A 17,435-nucleotide genomic window follows, 5' to 3' on the forward strand; every position below is an offset into this window, starting at 1 on the left:
TTAAGGTTAGAAATGGGCATGATTCTCCAAAATGGACCTCAATTTTCTCAAACGGCAGAGCTGCTCTGATCAAGTGCCTGGATGAAACCAGCTACGTAGTTTCCTGTGAGGAATTGCTAGGAAAGGCATAATTATATGAAAAACATTCATCAAGAACAGTCATACAAATGATTAAATGAACAGTTGTGTGTTACGTGTGACACGACAATCCCTAAAGCAAAGCATTGGCCTGCATATTTCCTGCATTTATTCTATATTTTCTTTACATGTGGCAGGTTCTCCATTGGGACTTCTCAAATACCTCATTAAGATTTTACCATTGCTGGCAAATGAAAACATTGCAGCTTCCCATCAAAGATAGACAGGAAAAAGTACTAGAAAAATTGCAAACAAAAAAGTCTGTTTCCTATGTCCAACTTGCACAAAGAGAAAAAGGAGATGAAAGAAAGGGAAAAAATAGAACACTGATATTACTGTAATAAACCCAGTATGTTGTCCATAAACCAGAATACAGAAAACAGAGGTTAAGACCGTATCCTTTCTTCTCCCATCCATAATGTATACATACCACCATATATGACTTGGTAGGAATATTTGAATGGGATCAAATGGAAAAATGAGTTGGGCCAATCCTCACCAAACTGAAATGTACCTACACAGCAAAAAAGTTGCTAATACATTTATGTAGTGCCAGTATCATTAAATCAAACTATTCCTCCAAACCAAGTTGCTCTGACCATGTTTTTTTAAATGAAGAAAGTAAGAGGATGCCAGCTAAATGCCAACATGTTATAATTTTAACCTGCAAAGAAGAGATCTTCCCAGACCAGCATGGAGATAAAACAAAAGCACAGTCCATGAAACAATGCAATGATGTCAAGTGAGGTGTAATATTTCCTTTTACTCGTAACATTGTGTGCTTTGAGAGTAATGCCTTTGAGCCTGAAATCATCCTTCAAAACAAAATCTTTCCTTTCAACATTGGTCTCATCAATAGTTTACAACTGGAGTTTACTGGCTTTGGTTATAACGACCTCCCAAAAAAATGTAGGGGGGAGAAAATCTTTAAAGAGTATTTTTGTTTCTTATGACCATGCTTAAAAGGAATCCCTCAATTTCTTTTCTATCTTGGATGACATTTTATCATTTCCACATTTTTTCCAGTCCAAACTTGGAGAGTCCGCACACTGGCAAAATCTATAAATTTACCCAGAGAGAACTCAGTATCCTCTTCTTTACCCATGAAAAGGAGTCTAGTTTTAATAAATTAAAATAAATAGCATTGAACTTACAGGATCAATTGTGAGATAAAAAAATACATCCTAGTATTTGGAAAAGAGTAACCTATTCACAAACTGATAGAATAAATCATCTCTAACACAATAAGTAATGAGATTATGTAGCATCATCCAACTGTAACATTTTTTTTCCACAGTGTTATATTGCCATTCATTGAGTTTTCTGAATATTTAAAGATCAAATAATGAAGAGTGGCAAGAAGGGAAAATAGAAGTGGAGGCAGAAGTTTGCTGGGGGGAAAGAACACAAAATCAGAAAAAAATGGAAAAATGGAAATCGGGATGTTTGAGGAGAGCTGAGTCAGACCCCGAAGAACAGAGAGAAACTAGGACAATAGGCTGGGACACAAAGATGCTGGTTCAATTCCAGACTCAGCCACAAACTCTGCAGCAAGCTGTATGATTTACTTGGAGCCTCAACAAGCTCGTGGTGAAAGGGGACAAAAACGTTCCACCTCAGGGAAGGACAAGTTGTGACTATGAGGCACAAAGTGGGAGTATGACCACCGTGCTATGAGGTATGCCAGGGACATACCCCATTTGGCGCTAAACAATAGCTGAGGGACAAGATGCAGTATCTGCACAGTTCCACGCCAAAGTCAGCCAGCTCTCCTCAGCACCAGTGTTACCACCAAAGTTAATGCCAGACAGAAATATGCACTGCAATTTCAGTGCAAAGTTTGCGGTCACTATGTTGTAGCTTCATAAATACTCACAGTAAGGTTTGCCAAAGCTCAGGTTTTTACTTCTGCTCCAGAACGACACTAAATTGTGGTTCTCCTTCTGGGATTTGAGCTCATATATCTGCTCTGTGACGTACTCTACCAAGTAGAAGTAAAGTCACATAATGAACCATTCACTCAAAGGAGTTTAAAAGTAGAATATACATTCTATTATCTCTCAAAGGGAGAAGAATTTATCACCCCAGTTCCTAAGGCACTAGTAAATGTGTTGCACATTGTAAATGCACGCTTTCCTTTGCTTTTGGCAGTAACTAAACAAAATTTATTTAAAATGTAATTTACCTTCTTCTATTCCAGTACTTTAGAGTTCATATTCCTCAGTCTTCAGAAAAGTAAATTCAAAAGCTGTAGCTAGACAGTAGGACACAGGAAGGCATCGCAGTTCCCAGGGGAGGGCATGCCCTTTCACCACATCCTGACCGCGTCCTCAGGTAGGACCAGTCTGAGCATCGCTTTCCTCACCCAACATACGCTCATACCTGGCTGTTCTCAGAAGGGAAGTGTATGGTGAGAGCTACGGTGTTGTTGAACAGGCCCTGGACTAGACACGGGAACTGGGACCTGCTGAGCTGCAGGTCCTTTCACTGCCCCTTTCACTGCCACAGTCTTAGTGCTGGGATGTCGGGTACAGCACTGGGTTTTGACATGGCTGGATAATGCCATCTGCATTTACTGCAATTATTAATATAGAGCTTTCTATTTTAACTACAGAAATATTCTGTTAGCCCAAAAAGTGATTACAAACTTTAATTAAATTCTAAACGTGAGGAAACTACTTAAATGTTCACAGGCAGCCTCTCTCCTCTGATTGAGAATGAACCTGGGTCTTCCCAACGGTGTGGGAAAACTCTTTTAAAGATATCCCTCTTTATTGAGGCTGGGTTTCCATTATATATTTATTTTTATTACAAGGCAATACTTCTAGACTAAATATTATTGTTTACATAGTGATATAAATATGTAGGGCACTTCAAAAACTATAAAGCAGAGTAGCCCCAAAAGCTTTTAATTTATTGACATAGCATTGCAAGGTGACAAGAGCCCTGAATTTCCACTGCAACTATTGTGTAATAGGAGTTCTCATCACCTTGTAGGAAATGAAAGATACGCATACTCATTTAAATACACTGTGTTATATTGCTATAGGAAGTAATTTCATCTAGGCCAGCCAATAGAATAGTTTACAAAGCGATATGCAAAGTTGTAAGTCAGGAGGCAACAGGGGGTTTTTTTGACAGTTGGTGCAATTTTGCCTTATGTCAAGCAAGATGCCAGCAGCTACGTTACCTCCTAGCAGAGGGCTGTTAGTGTGGCTCCACCACCACATAGGAGGCTGAGGAGATCTCTGCCATGCAGTCAATCACAACACAAACTCCTCAAAACCAGGGTGCTTAACATCTTTAGCGCACAGTCATAATGAACTCAGAAAGTAGTATCTGACCAAGATCATTCAAGATTGGTGTTGTCCCAGTAAGACAAGTTCTATCTTAACAACAATACCATTCAACTTTAATTTCCACCATAATTCCACCAGACGAAGAAAGCAGAAAATACGTCTTTTCTGAAACCACACATAACTCATAATCAAGTTACTCCTGCAGCATTATCATAAACACAAAATATATGATCTTTAGGACTGCAGAAAACTGCCTTTGGCAAGGTGCCTCTCTGGTCTTAAATTCCTAAGCATGTGTACTTTCACATCTACCTCTGTGCTAAGGGTTATGGGGTAAGGTGAGAAGGTTGGTTCCCAGAGCAATGTGAAAGTTGGATGCCTCATGACATTGGAGTTTGGTGTAAGCTGATCCTCTTCGCAACTGGTCATAACACACGTTGCCAGGACAAGGCAATGACTGGCCTTTATGTGGTTTCACAGCATTACCAGGTTAGCAGGAATTACAGAGATTTCCACTGCCTAGTGCCTCTTATATACAGGCCCTGGGCCCTTCTCCTTCCTAAAGGAACAGATCTTCTCCCAAAGGGTATGCAGGCACCGGCACTGTCTCACAGAGCAGTTTGGACACCACATGGAAAAGATGTTGTGTGTATGTAGCTCTTTAATACACACGGAGCATTTCAAGAAACGGATATAGCAACCACAAAACATAACTCCATTCTGTCCTTAATCAGGCACGGTCTAGCCTCAGCCTGACTTAAATTCTTACATGTTTTCTTTAGTTAGGGTTCTCTGCACAGAATGGAGTAATATGCCAAAGAAACAGAAGAGACAAATGTAGAAGGGAAAACAACTGTCAATGGCATAGGTGTGTAATTAAGACATAAATCTCACTTCAGCTTTGCACGTTCCCGCTAAGTATAACCCAGTTATACTCCCTTCTCCTGGCACAAGCTGAAGGATTTCATACATTAGAAGTGTATCATATTACTTTTTCACCTATAATCAATTTTCATTTTCTCTTTGACAGTCAAAAAATTCCAACTGGGCAAAGTACTTTAAAAATCTGCTTAGGTATGCCTTGCTTCTCTATATTAATTTTAAAAGATTGACTTAATTACTTGTCATTTGTTTGCACTGCTAGTACAGTGAAATGTAAAGGAAAACGAAGAACTTACACCAAAAAGAAAAATTCTCAAATGATATCTTAATTATAGTAACACCTACATCTGCTTATTTGGGGTATAAAGTGGATCTAACTTGGAGTCCGAAACTGGGGATTCTGCAGAAATGTGGCTAGATTCCTTTTGTGTCAAAGACAAAACCATTTTTCTAATGTGTCAGAAGATCATAAAGTTGCAGTTAGCTTTTTTCACTTGGTTGTTCTACTATACATTTGATATTTAAAAGGCACATATGGCCACACAGATTTAGGGGGTACAAATTAAACACAGATATTAGATTCTTCTATCACAGTTTGCAAATTAATTCAGCCTCACTAGGAAAAGAGCTTTGTAACAAACCAATGTAACCACTAAAACTGAAAGGAGACTGAAACCCACAACACCCAGAGGGTGTTACAGCTAGCATTAGAAGACATAAGAAGAAAACTGAAGAAACAGGTCACTCTCTCTGCAACTTAAGAGTGCCTACTGCCTAGACTAATACAGCCTCATGCAGCCGAGGAGGCCTGATGGCACAGTTCATGAGCAGGTTCAGTGGGCAGCAATAACCGTATGGCAGCAACAAGTCCTGGGTACCATCCTGAAATAAATGAAAGTACAGATCCCAACCAGACTCTTATTCCTCTTCTTCGTTCTGCAAAACTGAGACACAACCCTGTAGGCCACTTTTGTGGTTCTTCCCATTTACAGGCTCCCAGATTCCTTGGGGATATGAAAGCACAATTGCATTTTTTGAGAGGAAGAGGAAAAAAACCAAACCAAACCAGACAAGAAAAGAGAGACAAAAACTACCCACGTACTTACATTCCCCCCCAAAAAAATGCAAAATCCAGCAAGTGCAGGAGTAGGCAGGCAGGACAATTCTGGTCAAAACTCTTATTTACAATGTGGTTTTAACCACTGAAACACCCTAAACTACCTCTGCTTGGATTCAGTGGCAGGTGACCCTTTTCCAGATTGCTCAGTCCACAGAAAGCTGTCACAAAAGGTTCCCCCTGGATTTACAGCTACACGTGCAAAATGAGCTGTGATCTTCTGCCTTTGGGGAGTCTGTTAAGTGAGCACTACGCCATAGCCCCACATACCCTGCGGGCAAACTATAACATCACCTTTGTTAAAACTGTTCATTCCAATTTGTCAAAGATTTTCATTTCACAGATGAGGAACCCAAAGCCAAACTGGACCTTTAGGTACAGTCCCTTTATTTGTGGCAGCTAAGTCCCATTCCTAAACCAAAACACATTCCCAGGGTGATGCTTGCTATAAGTAGTAAAATAGCATGGTTAGGCACATCTATAATCCAAGAGATAACATTGCTCACACCTCCTCTTTTTCCCCAAAGGGAACAGACACGTCCATCCCTATTCTGATTCCACATAGTGCAAGACATATTACCTATTTTCTGATCACAGAGGTTGTGATTTTCTAAATTGTGCAGAGAAAAAACATTGCCTGGCAGAGTATTTAAACCCCCATCGTTTGTAATTACTGCAGACAGTAGGGAGTGAAATCCTGCAGAAAGCACAACTCCTGAATGCAAACCAGAAAGAAGTAAACACATATCTGCTAGAGAATCATCAATCCCCGCACCAGGATGTCTGAGAACTATTTCTTGGTTCAGTGGATCATACCTCTAAGGAAATGGTCACTGCTTATTGAAGATCTGAATAAAATAAATGTACTTTTGCTTTGCATCCACCAAATTCAGAGGCAGCAACGAAGCAATGACGGAGGCTCACTGTGCAGCGTGCAGCAAGTGTGCCACAGAGATCAAACCTCAGGTGCTGCTGGAACATGTTGTGCTCTTCAGCCTCTCATCACCTGCTGCTATTGGCTGACTCCAGGTATCAGATGGAAATATCACACCGCAGCTCACCCAAAACTGCACCCACTCTTTCACGGCAACAGACATTTATGACTTGCAGTTTGCGTCATTTATGCCCCCTAACAACAAGAGCCTGCAAATCTGCCTGCATTTGCAAAGTAACCAAACTGCCTTATCTAGAAGTGCATGCTTTCTTGTGGCTTTTTTAAGAAAATCTTCATTCTGGCACCTTTTTTAAAAAAAAGGTTCTTGATTTCACAGCGATGATAATATTCTGTAGATGGCAGTTCAATGGGTTGAGATATCTCGGACAGTTTGTTTTGGCAATATTTGCTAAGGTAGTGGAAAAATAAAACAGAAATCTGTAATTTCATTCCAAGTCTAGACATCTTGAGGCCCGACACTGCACGGGTTCTTCTGCACATTTTCTTCCAAAAATTTTGCTCTTTTGGTCTTAGTTGCATTCCCAAGAGACACCAGTTCAAAACTTTCCTGCACCTGAGAGGAGATGGTATCCTTCTCTTCAGGGACAAATTACACTTTACAAGTGTAATTTGTAAAGCCTGCCTTAGAAACAACATAAATTAGGTAAATCCTCCAGAACTTGAAGCATGCAACACTCACCCACTAGAGAGGGAACCTATGTTCTAGTTTCTATGTTGATAGAATTTATGGTCACTGTGGCAGGGACTGGGACCTAGACCTTGCTTCTCCCTACTGTTATGCAATATTAATTAAGAGGAAGTTACCAGATGAATAAAGTGGCAGGGGCAGCATGAAGAAATCACCTCCAAAAACATTTTCAGGGTACTTTTACATAGCATTCACTGGAGAGGATGCTTCTGAGAAGTGGAGCTATGTGCTGATATTGTCTCTACACACCAGATTTTCACAGTTACACGGGAAGCTACTACTGAAAATTTTACATTTACTATTAGAACTACTGAGATAGAGACTCTCTGAAAATCTGCCTATAATAATGGGAGCTGATTACCTAAAATGCACTCGTAAATTCCTCTTGATTCCCACACTTTCATGGAACATAAAGGCAGATACCTCTCGGTGGGGAAGAGACCTGAGCTGAATCCATTTGTTCCAAATAGCTCGGGCATGTCATTCAGTTGCTAACCAGCTTTCGTACAGCATCTTTCCATGTACTCTCCACAAATCAAATAAATAAGGACCGTGCAGTGTTAGAAATGTTTTGAGTTCTAAAAAGTAAAATATCAAAGCTGTACAGAATCAACTACTAGCATAGATTCAACTACAGACAAGCTGTATTTCCAATGGAAAGCAATATAATATGTTTTAAAACCTTAAATATTTCTCTTACAACAGCTTTACATACAGAAGAGTATTCTGAGTATGGTTGATTTACTGAAATATTTCCCATTATCAAGTTCTCATTAGCAATTACTTCAATCTCCCTTTTCACTAGTAAAGTATGCTAGCTTTCCTAATCCTTCAGATTTGTAAGATAACAGTCTTATTTGTACTACTGGTCCAGATGTTCCTCCAGGCACTGGAATTCAGTAAAGCAGATGGATCCAGAAAAAAACAGCTGCTGACTGAGGCCATACTAAGTTTGCAATGTTAGAAAGAGCCCCGAGGGACACTGTTGGCAGCAGTGTGCAGGATAGGTGCAAAGGTGCAAAATATGTTACCATATCACTGGATGACAGAGACAGGATACGCACGCTAACACCCAAACCATTCTGGATGTAAGATACTTCCAATACTAGTGGGAATTGCGGACACGCGGGGAGCTTGCTGGTTGGTGGAGCATCGGTGAGACTTGTGTGTGTTTTGCCTCAGAACACCAGCATATCACAGGTCCCATCACCTTCTGGAAAGTTTTGACTGACCAGCTGCCACAGCCATGGCTCAGCTTTTGTCCTGCCATTGTCCCCCACTTCACTGTGGAAAGCTGTGCAAGACTCAGGGGTGGGGGGCAGACCTTTGGTCTCTCAGCAGTTCAGAGAAAGCCAGTCCTGCATTGTCTCAATCACTCCCAAACTCAGATAAGCCTTTCCCTTCATTTCCTTCTGCAAGAATGGAAAACCAACCGGGCTCCTTGCACCTTTGCCTCCCCACCCAGTGCCCTCACACACTGCCGAGCACGCTCATCAAATGCCTCTGCACTGTGTTTTGCAGAGTGACCCGTTCATTCACAGTCTAGACTAAATCTATAAATACACAATGCCGTAAAAGACTTGCGTGTAGGCCTTTCTCCTGGAAAGGAAACATTTTGAAGATAGTTTGGCTGCTAAAAGTTTAGCAATTTTGTCTGCAACTCTAAGCAAACCACTGTTTGCCAAACCTACAGAACAGCGAGGTGGCGGTCCTTTGGAAGATACCAAGAATTACCCTTGATAAATGAGGAATGAAAAGCAGATGCAATTTAAAAAATAATTTTACCCAAGACATAAGTATGTAAAAAAATCAGCAATCTAAAAGCATCCAATAGATTTAATAGATAAGGCTGTGATCTGAAGTAGGCAACACCTTGTAGCATTTTATAATTTGCTTCCGGGCTTTCTGGAAGCACTGTATATCAGGAGGATATACTTATATATCCCTATCTAACAGCTTCATGTAACATCTTTCTGCAGCTCTTTGGTAAAAAATTTGAAGAAAAAATACGGTGTCATGATGGTGTGCAGGACTAATGCAGTAAGTTTAATATTTTGATATTATACCATCCTCCTTGTAAATCCATTCCATAATTCACCTTTGTGCTTTGAAACTGAACTTGTAGCAATCATATAACTCTGTGAGGTGCTGAATATTTCCAGTGAAATGTTTGGTATTGTGGCGGGCATGACTTGAGGTGTTCAGTAATTATCATGACCCAACTTCTCCCCTCCCTCTGCTGTGCAGATCCATATTTAGGATAATGGGTCACTAACTGCAGGGATTTGTTTCTGGTATATAGCTACATTTTTTATCTTTTTAACAGAGGTATTTAAAGTATCCATCTTCTACCATACAATCTGAATGCCTGCCAGCAGTTCACTACAAAATTAGAGTAATGTACAACTTCTGTTCTTTCCCCTGAAGTAAAAAGGCATGTGTGTTAGAATGCCCTGCCTGGAGGTCTTGGAGGACATCTCCAAGCCTGTGTGTGCTGCTGGAAGGCAGCTTGTTGGGCCATGAGAGAAGTCAAAGCCAATGCAGCCCGTCTTCCACTGAAACTGGAAGTAAGTGAGCTCGGTCACTGCAAGTAGACCCTGTGGATGTCCAGTTAGGAGCTTTGGAGCGTCTTCTAGGAAAGTTCCGTTCCGTCCTCCACAAAGTGAAACTCACAGTATCTGAGGGGTCAAACTGCAACCACCGTTGTCACCCCAGAACTTCAGTCAATTTTCCAGATACTGGGCTCTGGCCATTGTAGAGAAGCTGCAGAGAGGCAGACAGGCCCCCAGCTGCTTGCTGGGGTCGCTTGCCAAGCAGCGGATGAGCTAAATCTTCTGTAGCGTGGATGAAACACAAACTAACTTATGGAGAATTTGCATTTCTTTCCCTTTCTCTCATGTTGCAGCAGAAGTTGCCAAATTTACATGCAGGGATTTATATGCAAATAGCCCTGGTTGTTCTCCAGTTGCAGAGGAGAAGCAACAGGAGTAAGGGCTGCATAACTGGAGCTCATTGCCCCTTTTATCAAACACAGTTCAGGCATGGTGATGGTTAGATACACATCAGACTTTCAAACTGTGGTTTATATAGCTGCTAAAACCCACTAAAACAGCACACGCAAATTTCCTTCTCTTCTCCCAAATCAAGAGCCCCTGACAAGAATCAGTGTTAATCCTCGGTTGTGAGATGGTTTTTATGCCTCGCAGAGACGGTTTACACTGCAGCCCAGCACTCCCTAAGCCTCGGAGGCCTCTTATGTAACGCCGCTCTTTCACAGCGCGGGGTGTATTTCGCTTAGGTTTGCAGTGTGCATTGAAAACCCCGGCGGGCTGGGACCCACAGGAGATATTGAAGAGGGGGGGAAAAAAAAAAAAAGAAAAGCTGTGTGCCAGGCAGGAAGACTTTCTGCATGAGGAGACAGAAGATGGTGTGTTCCACGTTTTCAGACATCTCTGCGACACCACCACACTTACCTACGTCATATAATAGAAAACACTCCCCCCTTGTTTATTTCCTATGGACCTATAACCACTAAAGACCCTCTAATTCAGCTATTCTGCCTTTTAGCACAATGCAAAATATGGTATAGAATCAGAGCTGCTCAAGCCCAGAGCGCAGTTACAAAATCTCCTAGAATTTGGAAAGCTTTATTTCTGTAGGTATGCCCAGAGCTACTGCCACAGTGAAGTAGCCTCTAGACCAAGTATAAATGAGCATGGGTGTATATGAAAATCCATTTGGTTTCTTGCTTCGAGAGCCATGCTCCACCAGCACCACTGTCTTGTTCCAGCGGCCTGGAGACAGAACACACTTGTCACCTGAAAACGATTCCTGCATATTATTTTCCTTGTATTTTTGCACAGAGGCCACCATCGCTTACAGCCTTGGAAAAGAAATTCCTAGAGCAGAAACCTCTCAGGATCATTGTTAGAGCCCATGCAAAGGTAGCGACTGCATGTTGCTAAATTAGGAGCAGCTATATTCACTTGTGCCAACAGCATAGATGGGGGAGGGAATGGGGAGACTCTCCAGAGCAGCTGAGTTTGGACGTAGCAGTGAATACTAAGCCTTCAGTGCTGACTCACTTTTTCCATTTTTAAAATAAAAACATTAGCAAAGATATTTTTAAGTGGTTACTGCGCTTTTCTGCTGCAAGCAAAGCCTTTTCATAAGTTTTAACTATCCTCACCCCCCTCAGCAGTAACATACTTTAGTAATCACTCCTCTTTTATTAAATCCTTTTAGCCATAAAGCCCAAGATAGTTTTAAATGGAGCAGTCTTTAGTCCATAACTTATTGGTTTCTAAGGGAAAACTATTGTCCAGAGAAAGCGTAGGAGCCTGGGAGCCAGGATCCCTTGGCTCTGCCCTTCATGTTTCTGCTGACATGCGGTATTATGGAAAAACGAAACAGAGTCCTGGTTGCGCAATTAGGGCCTGAGCTGTACAAGCAGATTTCTGTGCTCATTGAAGTTGACAGAGGCTCAGAAGTTCAGCCATACAGATCAAGATTCTTCAAACGTACCAGGTTTACTTATGCTACATATCCCACTTTCTAGAATCAATATCAGCAGCAGTTGCAAAAATCTTGAGTCAAACCACATTTTAAATTCACTCTAGGAAAAAGAAAAAAAATACTCAAGCACTTCCAGAAGGACTAGGATATGACAGGATAACACCATCAGACTTGGGCTGGTGAGTTGTGGAGTACTCTCCAGCTAAACTGAAAGGATTTCAGTGGCAGTACTCAGAAACTCACAGGTCAAGACCTCAGCAAACACAGCAAACCTGAAGATTAAGCAGCAGTGAACTGCATCTGTGATGTACAGTCTCAGACAAAGTGGAACCTAGAGAATGCAAAAGAGTTGAATGGCATCTTTTTTGACATTTGGGGCAAAGAGCAATTTTTCACATGCTCCACCACTCACAAGTGGTGCTTTATAAGGCAGCTAAAAATGGCTCGGCTTTTTGAAAGTGTTCAGTACCCAAAAGGTTACAGCCAGACACTCAGGGTCAGTCCTTTTCAAAAGGTACACTAGAAGATTTTGAAAGTTTGTCACATATCCTAGGATAAAAGTGGGCGCAAAATTCTCTTGAAACTTGCCTTTTAGTTATGTGGTCGTAGGCTCAGAATTAGCATTTTGAAAATAACTTTTGAAAATAACCCTTGAAAATAACTGCAAGTACAAAGCAACAGCCTTAAAAACAGAAATATGGAAAAAAGAAAGGTCCTATTTAAAGTTTAACTTAGGAAGTCCCCACTTGGAAATCCCCACGGTTTTATGTTCCGTGATAACAATTTGGGTAAAATTCTCTTCCATGTACTTTTTAATTAGACAGTATCAAGAAGGCTTACAGATCAGAACAAGTATTTCTCCTGTAGTCTTGAAATTACCAGCACTATCCAGCTGATTTTGAGATTTCTCTTGCTCTCTCTTTTCCCCTCTTCACTTGTGTATTTGTCTCTGTATTTTTCAGCATCATATTTTTTGGTAATTTGAGAAATTCTCAGCTATTGTTTTAAATAATATCCATTTCACGGAGGGGAAGTCTATTTTTCCTATTCCTCTCTTCCCTTCCACCCCCCACCCCCCCAATTGTGCATTCCTCTGCACAAACAGATCCTGGAGTTTATTGCACGGCAGTCTGTCTCTCTCTATTTCCCCCACAGTTCCCACAAGAATATTGTATTCCTGTTTCCCATCCTGTCCCAGACTGTCTCTGTGGTTGCCATGTACTGTTTAACAGTTGCCACATTTCACCTAAAAAAGTGGAAGAATTTCTCAAAACACCCAGCAAGTGATTTCAGTTTGCTCAACACTTCCAGACCTTCTTTCCCATGTGACTGGTTTACAAATACATTAAATGTAGTTTCGTGGTCCTTAGAATGATCAAGGTGCAGAAAATGTATAGTTTCTTAAACTCACTCACCCATTATGTGGCTAAAGGCTCAAGTCCCCCCTGGGTGTAATCTGGCAGAAATTCAGGCACAAAATGTAAAAATGAAAACAAAAATACAGATTTAGGATTAGTTTCTGTCAGGAGAGAAAAGAAAGGGTTAAAAAAATTTCAGAGTGCATAAATTCAGGCTCATGAAAACTGCACTTCCCCAAAGGATTTAACTCTGTCCCAGCATTCTAGATTTCCACCCTTGAAGTAAATACAGAACAACATCTAGGACTCAGTTCCCAGAAAAATGGTGCATCCCCTCTCCAAAACTCACATCTACTCCGCTTCGTAGCTGTAAGATCAGCTCACCTAGTCAAAGAATGCATAGACAAGCACGATGCTCCTCTCTGCTTTCAGCATGCCAGAGAGCCTAAGAATAACACTGAAGGCTGTATCCTCAGCTGCTAGGTCCTGAGTGGGGCAGCTCCATTGACTTGGGAAGAGCTGTGCCAAACTAGCTGAGGATTTGGGCCCAAGCATGCACAGGAAATGAGGCTGTATAGGCAGAGCAGACAGAAAATCACTTCATTCCTGGCACATCAGTGGACGAGTGCCCTGTAGATGGGAGGGAGAAAGGGAGAAGTTTCCCCTCCATCTCTCTGCTTTTATAAAGCTTTCCCTGGCCCCTTTGAGAGATGCTGCCTTCACAGTGTTTTCAGGAAACTCGGACCTTTGTCTGACAGCTGCAGAAGCAGAGGGTCCAAAGGATTGGGTTTTTTTCCTCTCTCTGTACTGATCCAGCAACAGTAACGGCATGGCAGACACAGCTGTCTTACTTGGGTTCAAAGCCAGTATCTTTTCCTTTTTTCCAAACACACACACACATACTCACTGTATCTTTTGATAACAGAGAGTCTGACATCATCTCCTACCCAGTTGTATTTCCCCCTCTGTTTCAAGACCATAGAGGTGCAAAACAAATACACTATGTGAACCGCTGCTGAGAAGGGGGAAGTGAGGGTTCAGATATACCCCAAGCTGCCAAATACCTTTTAGATCTTAAACTTTTTAATTCACAGTAGTCACTATTTGGAGAATTTGCTTAGCACACAGATAAATCCACATTTTCTTTTTACACACTGAAAATTACAATTAATGTTATTCCTATGAAGCTTTGATGAGTCCTTGCAGAAAAAAAATGCATTTGTGAGACAAATTATCTGAGCCTCTGTTTTATGATTAATCATACAAAAGTCACTTCAACTGCACACCACTATATGTGAAGTGAAGAAAGGGCAGGAGAAGATTGTCTGCAGCATGAGCATGATTACATTTTAAGAAATAAATCCCTATCATGTGATTATATTTCTTTAGACTTTCTATTTACTAAAAATCTTTTCATTGTATCTCTGTTTTCTACTAAAAATTGTATCTGCTTGCTGCTCATAAAAGCACCTCCTAAACAAAAATGTGGGTAATTTCCATCCTGGAGTCAGGGCAGTTCAAGTAAATTTTCCCTCCTGGAAAACAAAACAAAATTCTCACTTACCAAGAAATCTCTTAACCCACAACATTGTATATTCTATGCCCCAACACAAATTCCACAGTTTTTCCAATTGAAGATAGCTGTTAGCAAGAGCAGGAGAAGGTGAAAGGAAATGCAAAGACTGGATCACACTCTCCAAATGCGTTACACTTTGTGCAAGGTGAATCTAAAACGATCCTAGATCCAATCAGTGGCACTTTGTTATTATACTGTACTCAGTACACAGTCACTAGAAAAGAGGAATGTGTATCATGAATTTTTGACTGAATTGTTTGCAGACAAAATGGGAAAGATAGAAAGGCGAGTTCCTTATGGGGAATGCAGGCAGGGCAACAGCAGCAGTCCTAAAGCTCTAGAAAGATCAAGTATTTGTCCCCTAGAGCTGTTTTAGCAAGAGACAGCTTTTATTCCTCATTATGCGGCAATGGAATGAAAAATGAAATTTTAACTTGGGGCCACGCCGCATGGAAATGCTCCCTATAATTGCAAGACCAGAGTCTTGTTCTGATGGGATCTTACAGTGCAATTTTTTATTACATAGTTTTGGTTTGTAGCTCTTCGACTTTTTGTTGTTGTTGTTGACTTTGCTGTCTTTAAATGAAGACAGTACTACCTGGTTTTGTAAAAGCCCTTTGACATCACAAAGTAGTGTATGAACACAGGCATAATTTTAGACATTAAGTGACAAGCTAGAGATGAAATGACCTCTTAAAACCATCTGATCTAGCTCCTTTCCCTGCCTTAAAGCTTGTCTCCTTTCAGTAAGTTTTTCTGCTGCGTTGTGCACACACTCTCACAACTCCATAAACAGAGCTCCTCTTACATGAGACTTTCTTATTCCCATTCTTATGGAGCTGAACATACTTAATTTTAGAAGCTTGACCTGCCCTGCTGGAGAGGGGGTCACGTAATAATTGATAATACCAGGCCAGGTAAGAAAAAAATCCAAAGAAATCAGAGGAGAACACCAAATTACGCTGAAAAACAGCTTAGCTGAGAAAAGGATGGAAAAGTCCATACTCTTTACAGCTTTCATGTGCTACACAGAGTAATTTTTCTTTCTGCTTGGAATTATTAGCCTTTAAAAATGTTTTTTGAGCTGCTACATTGTGTCTCAGCTGGTCTTTCTCTTTTACCCCATCACGATATTTGCAATACCTGTGTTATTCCTGTAAGGGTTCCCTTGAGGTTGACTACTCCTCCTGTTCATATAAGGCCCAGAATGGAACACAACATCCACCATAAACTGCTTGGGTTTAGTTCCACTTAAAAACATTTTTTTGTTTGTTTGTTTGTGAGTTTTATTTATATTTTTAAAATGTGATTCTAGTTATTTCAGTATGTTTCTCCCAACTATAGTGGTTTAACCAAATGAATGCTTCCAGTCTGAAGTCAATAGCTGTATCTTTTTCATGGGGAGACTGGGCAGTTCAGCTTATTCTGTCTGAAGGACTGTAGCCTCTCTGGTTAAAAAGACTACTCACAGCCAAACATTTTGATTTCAGATGACATCTGACTGCTGGGGAAGCAACTGTGACACAGTCAATTCACTATTCTGGACTCTGGTTTTGTGGGCGGAGCAGATGGGCTATGGTGGACATTAGAGGATGAAAGCTGCTAGTGCAACAAATAAATTTTATAATTAATAGGCATGCCACAGAAAATATTGAAACAGATGTAAGGAGGAATAATATATACTACACTGAAATCACACTGGGGAGTTTCCCTAGGATGAAAGCTTCCTCTAAATACGCTAACACTTTTTTTTTTCCCTTTTTCACAGCAACAGCAGAACTGTTTCACAGCTTGTAGAATAACCTTTCTCCTGAGTTTTACCCCATCCCATATGTCAGTCTGATCTGACAGAAGAGTACATAGCACACAACCAAAGTTTTATATGGAGAAAATCATCAGGAGTGAAAAGTGGTTATACATTGCTCTGCCTTCTGTGTCTTTCTTCGCCATTCTCCTCTTCATATGAAATGTCTGTAGAGTTTTTGTGAGAAGGCTGGGGTTATATTATGATTAAACTCAATCACAATTACTGGATTTTCAGCCCCCAAAAATCACAGTGTTCATAAAATGCAGTCACAGGTCCAACCCAGACTGCTCGTTGTGGCACTAAAACAAACAAGTTAAAAGGGATAAAATACACATTAATGCACATGAGGTCTCTCTATTGCTTTGTACAGTGAAGAAGGAATTTCCTACATGTGAAGGCAAATGTCAGCTGCTCCAAATGTGCTGCCAAGCTTTGGACATGGCAATAGATATCACTACGACAGGCCTTTCTTTTTTAGACCAGAAAAATGTGTTGTGTGTATGGGTATGTATATTAAATATAGAAATGCAGATATCAGGACAGTCACATCAATTTCTATCACAGGCTACTAAGGCATGGATAAACAGGCACACAGTTTCTTAAAAGCGCATGACATAGTTGCTAAAATCTCAGTGACTGCTCTTATTTTTCAACATCAAAAATAGATTCAGATATTTTTAATATCTATATTGATTTGACTGACAGTAACTGACTCTGAATTACTACATCTATATTTAGAAATCTCTGTACACAAAGTTTACTGCACCAAGAGTCACTCAGCTACTCATACATTGCTTCCAGAAGTGATGGGTTGTACCAAGTGCTAGGATTCCTCATGTAAAGTCACCGATTAAGTTTTTCATTGTGCTTCTCATTGCCCTTAATAAGCAAAACTCAGAACCCAAGATCCTTCTGATAATTGGGGAAGAAGAAATTAATGCATATGCAGACTACATACATACATATGCATACATAGATTATTTACTTTCTACGTTCCTAAACATTATAACTTTAAGCTTATTGTAATTATAATGATACTGAAGAGTAAGTTGCTGTTTGCAAATAAACCTTTGCATTCAAAAGATAACTCAGGAGATCCT

The sequence above is a fragment of the Rissa tridactyla genome, chromosome 3 (genome assembly GCF_028500815.1).
Source record: "Rissa tridactyla isolate bRisTri1 chromosome 3, bRisTri1.patW.cur.20221130, whole genome shotgun sequence".
Lineage (NCBI taxonomy): Eukaryota > Metazoa > Chordata > Aves > Charadriiformes > Laridae > Rissa > Rissa tridactyla.